Source organism: Bos indicus, chromosome X (assembly GCF_029378745.1).
Source record: "Bos indicus isolate NIAB-ARS_2022 breed Sahiwal x Tharparkar chromosome X, NIAB-ARS_B.indTharparkar_mat_pri_1.0, whole genome shotgun sequence".
Classification (NCBI taxonomy): domain Eukaryota; kingdom Metazoa; phylum Chordata; class Mammalia; order Artiodactyla; family Bovidae; genus Bos; species Bos indicus.
In genome coordinates, this window is record NC_091789.1 from 129,178,871 (window position 1) to 129,189,456 (window position 10,586).

General features: G+C 36.7%; 1 non-coding gene across 1 annotated transcript; it reads left to right on the forward strand.

Annotated features, from left to right (window-relative positions):
- Nucleotides 1-389: 389 nt before the first annotated feature.
- LOC139181774 (U6 spliceosomal RNA) lies at nt 390-494 on the forward strand. Its single transcript, XR_011565516.1, has one exon. It is a non-coding gene; the product is annotated as a U6 spliceosomal RNA (small nuclear RNA).
- The last annotated feature ends 10,092 nt before the right edge of the window (nt 495-10,586 follow it).

The window sequence follows — 10,586 nt, forward strand, 5'->3', positions numbered from 1 at the left end:
TTTATGCTTCCATGGATTAGATAACATCTCGTTTCTAGTGGTCCTTTCAAGTGCCATATCTCACTCTCCTTTTGCCTTCCAAATCTCCTGTCCATGCTCTCGAATGAGTGAACCTACGCAGAAGCCAGAGAGCAAGGAAATCTATTGATCCAATCCCTTCCCAGGGTACAGCAGAGGCAGAGAGGGCGGAGTGAATCTGGAAGGGCAATGGAAGATATCCAGCACAGCCCATAAATGGCATTGATGTCATTGGTGTGATTTTCTAAAACATTAAACCATTCTTGGTAAGGTTCCAAACAAAACAACACATACTCCTTTCAATTTACACAGTAGTTCCGTTCCTGGAAAATTCCAGGATATTAAAACTGCTCAAAAAATACTTTGAGTTATGCTCGCTTCAGCAGCAGTATACTAAGATTAAAATTATACAGAGAGGATAAGCATGGCCCCTGCACAGAATGACATGCACATTTGTGAAAGCATCCCATATTTTTAAAAGTAAATTTTAGAAAAAAAGTACTTTAACTTTACATGTAAATAAGGTTAGGCTTAGGCTTGGACAACCACAGATAGGTTTTTCATACACATGGATGGCTAGAGGGACATTCAAAAATTATGTAAAACGGAGGAACATTCATCCCTGTACAAATGTCACAGACACTGAAGGACACATGACATTCTTGGCTCCTGCCCTCTAACTGCCAGGAGATCCCTGCCAGGGGATTCCTGTCAATCACTGTAACAACCAAAATAGCCCCATGTGTTTTCAAAGTATACCCTTGATGGCACTGCCCCCGGGGAGACCCACTCTCCTAAGGCGAAACATTCATCCTTACAGAATTTGAGTTTGATACTTCACCCCTTAGTGGCTGGGGGAGACAACAAATGAAAGAAATGACTTCTCGATTCATGGCTCCTTGTTCAGTCCAATATACAGAAGTCTCTGACCCAGCTACCAAACACTTGCTGCAATTTCTAGCAACATGGAATTGTGAACTTGAATTTTATGATTTGGTATAAATAAAAAGTAAGAAAATAAATGGATGCAAAGCTCAAACTTCACATGCAGCCAGGTAAAGTTTATAAATAACCACATTCGTGTCACTTGAAATTAAACTAACATTTTTCTACTTTTAACTTACATATTTTTTTTTAGTTTTGTTTCTTTTTTCGGCTGCACTGTGGTGCATGTGGGGTCTTAGTTTCTCCACCAGGGGTCTAACTTGCATCCTCTGCTTGGGAGCATGGAATCTTAACCCCTGGACCACCAGGTAAGTCCTTTAACTTACACATTTTAAGTAACACACACATGTTATATAAAATTACAAAATCTAGACAAAAAAATAAAAAGTAAAAACATCATACTCTGTGGCAAACAGAATAATGGCCCTCCTCAAAGATGTCCCTGACCTTATCCCTGGAACCATTTACATGGCAAAAGGGATTCTGCAGATGTGACTAAGTGAAGGATTTTTTTTTAATCAGAGGATAATTGCTTTGCAATTTTGGTTGATTTCTGCTATACAACAACATGAATCAGCTATATGCGTACATAAATTCCCTCCCCCTTGAGCCTCCCTCCCACTCTACCCCCACCATAAGTGAAAGATCTTGAAATGGAGAGATTACCCTGAATGATCCATGTGCACTCAATGTAATCACAAGGATTCTTAGAAAAGGGAAGGAGGGGAATCAGAAGGCCTCATAAACCTATAAGAGAATAAGTTTGTATTGTTTTAAGCTACTAATTTGTTTCAGAAATAAGAAGAAATTCATAAACACCCCCTGCCAGCCGTCACAGAGATCCACCACTGTTAACACCTCAGTGCCTGTACTTGAAGAGATTTTCCTACATTATTATGTGTATGTGTGTGTGTACTTTTTGCAAGGATGTATCACAGTGTGCACGCTATTTTATAACCTCCTTTTTTAAGTCAACAAACTCCATCTTTCCATTTCATCAAATACCTAAACCATATTAAAAATTTCCCAAATAACATAAAAAACAAAAAATCAGTTGTTTCATCCAAATCATGATCTGTTCAAGGACCACCCACAGCATTTAATTTTTAGGTATCTTTTGTTATGATGTTGACTATTGAAGAGATGGTCCTACAGTTGTTCAGAGCAACCTGCCACCTTCTGAGTTAGTTTAGTTTCTCTATTTTGAACATCATTATCAAATCATGGGTTTTCACAGAACTCATTTGTTTCCATTAATTGCCACCATTAGTCTTCATAATGTTCTGAATGTTATGACTGTGGCCAGTGGGACATAACCCCACTGATTTTTGAGAACATTATGGATTGTGAGCATAAAAGATGTCCCTAGATCTCCTTGTACTTTCCCTGTCCCAGCCCTGCAGTAAGCTCTTTCTCCAAAAGGACCCAGCTTCCCTTTAAGGGGAATGGTCTTCAGAAGCTACAACCTGAGCACGAGGGAGTGTTCATTAGTACTGAGGTGACATTGCTTTTAGGTCATTTTAATGGACAGAGCTAAAAAAAAATACATAATTGTGGCAGACAGACTTTATGGTGCCACTGTGATCCCTGTCTTCTGGTGTTCATACCTTTATGTAGCTACCTTCTCCGAAAAGTGGGAAGAACTATGACTTGCTTCTGGTCAGTAGTAGGTGCCAAAGGTGAAAGGATGCACATGATCATATATATATACATATATGACTATAGTATGTATGACTAACACCAGTCTTGCAAGGACACTATCTCCCTTGCTGGTTTTAAAGAAGCCAGCTGCCATGTTGTGAGCTGCTTATGGAGAAGGCCACTTGGGTAAGGAACTAAGAACAGCCTTTGGCTGAGAGCCAGCAAGAAACTGAGGCCCTCAGTCCAGCAGCCTACAAAGAATGAAAGGCTGCCAACAAACATGTGAGGTTGGAAGCAGATGTGACCGCAGTCCTGGCTGACACCTCGATTGCAGCTTTTTAGTCCCTGAAGCAGGGCATCTAACTAAGCTATGCCCAGACTCCTGACCCACAGAAAGTGTAATATAATAAATGTATCTTGCATTAAGCCTCTAAGTTGGTGGAAATATTGTTATGTATAATAGATAACTAGCACACTATTTAATCATGGATATACATGAATATTTTCAATTCCATTTTAATATCTCAATGTTTTCCTCAATTTCTTGGATTTTATCCTAATATTTTTACCAATAATGGAACCACTAGTCCTATCCTCTGGAGGACTGCACACTAAATTGTGAATGAAAAACTGAAAATGAGGGATCTCCTTTCCATTCTTCCTCTCTTCCAATGGGAAAATTTATTCACTCATATTTTTTTTCTTATGGCCTTACTCATCAAGTAAACTAATACTTTTAGCCCTGGGATTCCTTTAAATTGTTACTACAAATTATAATATTTCCTGTAAATATAGTACTTTATGGTTTAAAACAAATTTGCTCATGTATAAGTTTCTATAATAAATTTTGGAATAGCATTCAATTAACAGCCATTTGATTTAGGTAAAATTATCATACAAATTATCTACTTCTCCCTAACGATGTTTATTTCCCCAAACAAGGTATATCTTCTCTTCAAAAAACAGAGTTTTAACAATTAATACACTGTTTGATTCTTCATATTTTTAACTCACATATTAAATAAAAATTCAAAGTCCAAACTCTGAACAAATACTTATGATAAATAAAGAGGTCCCTAATCTAAACCAATCACTTCTTTCTTGGAATATTTAGTAACAAATACTTAATTCATAAAATTATACAAGCACATTTATATTTCTATTATTTTTGCTCAAAAATTAAATGCTGTCAAATGTCTTCTTGAAATGATGTTATTTGTTGTTATTGTTCAGTCACTCAGTCGTGTCCAACTCTTTGCAACCCCATGGACTGCAGAACGCCAGCCTTCCCTGTCCTTCACTATCTCCCGGAATTTGTTCAAACTCATGTCCATTGAGTGGGTGATGCCATCCAACCATGTCATCCTCTGTCATCCCCTTCTCCTCCTGCCTTCAATCTTTCCCAGCATCAGGGTCTTTTCTAATGAGTTGGCTCTTTGCATCAGGTGGCCAAAATATTGGAGTTTCAGCTTCAGCATCAGCCTTTCCAATGAATATTCAGGGGTGATTTCCTTTATGATTGACTGGTTGGATCTCCTTGCTGTCCAAGGGACTCTCAAGAGTCTTCTCCAGCACTACAGTTCAAAGGCATCAATTCTTTGGTGCTCAGCCTTTTTTATTGTTCAGCTCTCACATCTGTGCATGACTATTGGAAAAACCATAGCTTTGACTCTATGACCTTGTAGGCAAAGTAATGTCTCTGCTTTTTTTTTTTTTAAATCTAGGTTTGTCATTGCTTTTCTTCCAAGGAGCAAATGTCTTTTGGATTCATTTTGAATACTTGTCGATTACTTTCAGGTTCAACACAATATGTTATAGAATAATTCATCCTGACAAAATAACATTTCCCAAAAGTACTATTTCCAGTAACAATTTCTCTGCTGAATAAAATTGACAGCAAATATTGTAAAATATCTCACAACCACTTGGCACACGGATCAATATTACTATAACATATTTTAAATAAAGTAGCAGTACTGGCTTTATAAAAGCTTGAGGAACAAGTTTCTCCTGACTAAAAATACCATACCCACCAAGAAAAAAATTGTTATTTAAATCAAAGACCTTTCTGGCACAGCTTCACATGTTCCTTAAAACACTCTTTTACATCATGAAATTTTTATCTGGATTAATAATGCACTGAAGAGGCTAAAGCTGAAACTCCAATACTTTGGCTACCTGATGTGAAGAACTGACTCCTTAGAAAAGACCCTGATGCTGGGAATGATTGAAGGCAGGAGGAGAAGGAGATGACAGAAGATGAGATGGTTGGATGGTATCACCGACTCAATGGACACGAGTTTGAGCAAGTTCCAGGAGTTGGTGATGGACAGGGAAGCCTGGCATGTAGTAGTCCCTGGAGTTGCAAAGAGTCAGACGCGATTGAGCAACTAAACTGAACTAACTGAAGAGGCTAACCTTGAGAAAAGGGTATGGGTTTTACTTATCTCTGTTCCCTAGTCTGGTATAGAAACTGGCATATTAACTTAATTAACATTACATAAATGAATGGATAGTTGGGGGAAGGAAGGAAGGCAGGCAAATGATCCAATGAGATGGCCTTAAATGACTTTAAGTTACTCTGAAATATATTTAAACACCTTAAAAGGGATAAAGAAATACAAAACAAGGACTGAAGGAAGCTAGCCAAAACCTTAGTGAAAGCTGCAGATTTCCATGAGTCAGTTAAATAGGGATTAATAGGCTATAAACCCAGAAATGAGGATTATGTGGTCTATAGATACAACTCTTACTCTGAAAATTTGGAATCCATGTTATTTTATCTATAAAAGGGGAATTAGTCTAGCCTTTGAGACCACAATCCACAGCCCAGATCTCACAACCTAGCCAGTGTCTGGCCAACAACAACCTCTGTCAAGTGACAATGATCGCAAAAGAGCACAGGTTTAACAGGGGCAATACTGCCCTCTAGGGAGAATTTTGGAAGTTTGTGGGTATTTTTTCTTGACACATTGAAGTGAAGCTGCAAAACATTAATGATAAAGGGGATCTTAAAAGTCACAAGAGAAAAAAAAAACCACTAAGAAATGAAAATCAGAATACCAGAAGACTTTGTATCAGCCAACAACTGATACCAGAAGACAGTGGCATTATATTTTCAAACTGAAAAAGGGAAATTATTAGTAATGTAGGATTTTATACCTAGGTAAATTACCATTGTAAAGGCGAAATAGAGACATTTACAGACATACAAAGAAGTAATTTACCACTCACAGGCTTTCACTAAAAGAAACACTGTGGATGTACCAATTTCTGGTACCAGACAAGAAAAGAGTAAGCCCACAAAAATCTCTCTCTTCCACTTGAAACAACTAAAATTTCTGGGGGTAAAAACAGAACACAACAAGCAACTACTTGAGAATCCTGAAAAGTAAGCAAAGGAGGTGAATTGAGAAAAGAACTAAAAACTTTAGGAAGTGACTCATACAGGGGTGAGTTACCAAATTTTTACCTACATTCTGTCCCAACACTGATCAGAAGGAAAGTCTCTAGCAGAGCTACCATAGACAGTACAAGGAGAAAAAAAATCCAAGGAACCCCATAGTTTGGGCCAGAGGTCTGAGAAAATGTGCCCCTCAAAGCTGGAGACTGTAGAAGGAATCACTGTAAAAAATTCTCACCCATCAGAGGACTTTAACAGGACCCAGATTGTTACTTTAGGTTCAAAATATTCAGTATACAATCCAAAATTACTTGACATACTAAGAATTAAGAAAATGTGACTAATTGCCAAGGGAAAAGACATTCAACGGTTGACAAATCCAAGATGATTCAGATGTTGAAATTGACAAAAACTTTAAAGCTGTTATAATTATGCTCTGTGAGGTAAACACACCCTTCAAATAAATAAAAAGATAGTTCACAGCACAGTAAAAAGAAACTATAAAAACTAACCATTGGAAATTTTAGATGACAAAAATACAATATATGAAATTAAAAATTCACAGGATAAGTTTAATAGAAGTAAATGTGTAATACATATATTATATAATATATATATGTATAAAGTCATTTTATATATATAATCACATATTTACTTCTATTGAGCTCATCTCGTGCATTATGTTCATATAAAATGAGGATTATATGGGATATATTCTTACTTTAAAGTTTTGGAATCCATATTGTTTTGTCTATAAAAAGGGGATTAGTCTAGTCTTTGAGCACATGAGAAATTGGAGATCTACAGCCCAGATCTCACAACCCAGCCAGTCTCTGGCCAAACAGCAACCTCAATCAAATGAGATAGCAATTACCTCAAAAGTGCTATGGGCTCAATGGGGGCAATACTGCCCTCTAGGGGTCATTTTGGAAGTTAGTGGGTACTTTTTTTGATACGTTGGCATCAAACTGCAAAACATTAGTGATAAAGATATATATATATATGGTGAGAGAACGATTGATTTTAAAGAACTGGCTAGTGCATTAGTGTGTGTGTGTGTGCTCAGTCATTTTCTGCTCTTTTCAACCCCATGGACTAAAACCTGCCAGGCTTCTGTCTGTGGAAATTTCCAAGCAAGAACACTGAAGTGGGTTGCCATTTCCTCCTCTATGGGATCTTCCCGACTCAAGGATTGAAACCATGTCTCCTGCACTGGCAGGTGGATTCTTTACCATCTGCACTGCCTGGGAAGCCCAGGGAGGCTGCGAAAACCAAAATCTTCAGAGCACAAGAGGAGGCTGGAGACCCAAGGAAAAATTGATGTCACAGTCTTGAGTCCAAAAGCAGTCTAGAAGCAGAATTCTTTCTCCTTAAGAGAGGGAAATCTTTTCTCTTGAGGCCTTCAACTAATTAAATAAAGCCCACCCACATAATAAAGGATAACCTACTTTATTCAGAGTCTGCTTATTTAAATGTTAACATATTTTAAAATATCTTCACAGCAACATCTAAACCAGTTTTTGACCAAACACTGGGTACCATAACCTAGCCAAGTTGACACATAAAAGTAACCATTACAGATGGCAAAGGAAACAATTAGTGAGATTGACAATAGATTAACAGAAATTATCCAATCAAAAAAATGGAAAGAAAGAAAACTGAAGAAATTTAACAGAACTTCAGAACTGTGAAAAAATACCAAAGAGTGTGTGTATACCACTTGTACCACTGGAGTCCCAGAAAAGCAGAAAGAGATTAGTACAGAAAAAATATTTGAAGAAATAATGGTTGAAAATTCTCCAGATTTGGAGAAAGACATAAATATATAAAGATAAGGAAAAACCCACAACAAGATAAACTGACCAACAAAAAATTCTGTTCATTCTTCTCTATTACATATAGAACATTTATAAAGAATGATCAGATATAAATGACAAATGAAGTCTCAACAAATTTCAAAGCATCAGTATTAGCCTTAACTCTGATGGAAAACAACTATAAAAAGAAATTTTAAAAAATTTAGAAGTCAAAAAAAAATTTAGCCAATTATAACTCAATTAAGCTGAAAAAATGTTTAGAATGCTACAGTGCTGCTAAATGACTCATAGGTTTAACAGTAAATCTTGATTTGGCAAAGGATTCTTAGGTATGACAGCAGAACCATGAGCAACAAAAGAGAACAGATAAACTGGACTTTATGAAAATGAAAACCTTTTATGCTTCAAAAGATACCATCAAGAAAATGCAAAAACTCAAAGAATGGGAGAATGTATTTGCAAATCATAAATCTGATAAGAGCTTTGTAACCAGACTATATAAAGAACTATTACAACACAATAATATGAAGACAATCCACTTTTTAAAATGAGCAAATGATATGAATAGACATTTCTCTAAGGAAGATATACAAATGGCCAATAAATATACGAAAAGATGCTCAACATCACTCATTATTAGAGAAATGCAAATCAAAACTACAATGAGGTATCAGCTCACACCAGTCAGAATGGCCATCATCAAAAATCTACAACAAATAAATACTGGAGAGGATGTGGAGAAAAGGGAACCCTCCTGCAAGGTTGGTGGGAATGAAAATTGATACAGCCATTATGGAGACCATTATGGAGGTTCTTTAAAAAACTAGGGATAAATCTACCATATGACCCAGCAATCCCACTTACTGGGCATATACCCTGAAAAAAACCACAATTCTAAAAGACACATGCACCTCAGTGTTCACTGCAGCACTATTTACAATAGCCCTGACATGGAAGCAAGCTAGATGTCTATCAACAGATGAATGGATAAAGAAGATGTGGTACACAAAGGAATATTACTCAGCCATAAAAAGGAACGAATTTGAGTAAATTATAGTGAGGTAGATGAACTAGGGCCTCTGACACAGGGTGAAGTAAGTCAGAAAGAGAAAAACAAGTACCGTATATTAATGCATATATATGGAATCTAGAAAAATGGTACTGATGAACCTAGTAGAGAAAGGACTTGTGGACACAGTGGGGGAAGTTAGGATGGGATGAATTGAGAAGGTAGCATTGACATATATACACTATCATGTGTAAAACAGTGGGAAATTGCTGTATAACACAGGGAGCCCAGCCTGGTTCTCTGTGATAACCTAGATGGGTAGGATAGGGGGAGGGGAGGGAGGCTCAACAAGGAGGGGATATATATATATATGACTGATTCGCATTGTTATATGGCAGAAACCAACATAATATTGTAAAGCAAGTTTCCTCCAATGAAAAAATAAATAAAACAAACAAAAATGGGTAGAGGAGCTGAACAGACATTTTTCCAAAGAGGACGTATAGATGGCTAATAGGCCCATGAAATGATGTTCACCATCATCAATTATTACAGAAATGCAGATCAAAACCACAATGAGATATCATCTCACATCTATCAGAATGGCAAGAAACAATAAGTACTAGCAAAGGTGTTAGGAAAAAGGAGCCCATGTACACTGTTAGTAAGAATGTAGACTGGCACTGCCACTATGGAAAAAAAGATGGAGATTGCTCAAAAAATTAAGAATAGGACTATCACATGATCTGGCTATCCAACTTCTGGTTATTTATCCAAAGAATACAAGAATACTAATTTGAAAAGATATATGAACCCCTATGTACATCACAGCATTATTTACAATAGTCAAGATATGAAAACAACCTAAGCACCCATCAATGGACAAACGACATGATACACACACACATATATGACAGTGGAATACTCCTCAGCCATAAAAGTATGAAATCTTGCTATATGCGAGAACATGGATGGACCTTGAGGGTATCATGCAAAGTGAAATAAGTCAGATGGAGAAAGACAAATACCACATGATTTCAGACATGTGGAATAAAAAAAAAAAACTAAATAAATGAACAAACCAAACAAAAACAAACACATAGATACGGAGAACAGAGTATTGTTGACCGAAGGGGAAGAGTGTAAGGACGAGATGGATAAAGGGGGTCAACTATATGGTGATGAAAGAAAACTAAATTTTTGGTAGTGAGTACACTATAGTGTATACAGAAGTTGAAATATAATGTATACATGAAACTCATATAATGTTATAAACCAATGTTACCTCAGTAAAGAATAGCATGAAAAAAAAGTTCAACATCATTAGCCATGAGGGAATGCAAATCAAAACAAAACTGGGATACCACTTCTCACCCACCAGGATCACTAGAATCAAAAAGCCTTAACAAGCTACAGGAACTCTCTCATTCATTGCAGGTGAGAATGTAAAACGCACAGTCACTCTGGAAGACACTTTGGCAGTTTCATACAAAACTAAACACACTCTTACCATACGATCCAGCAATTTCTCTCCTCAGTATTTACCCAAATTAATCAAAAACTTATGCTCACACACAAAAAATCTGCACATGAGTATCCACAGCAGTTTTATTCATAATTGCCAAAATCTGGAAACAATCAAGACATCCTTCAATAAATGAATGAATAAACAAAGTGTTACATTCACACAATGGAATATTATTCAGTGATAAAAAGAAATAATCTATCAAGCCAGGAAGACATGGAGGAACTT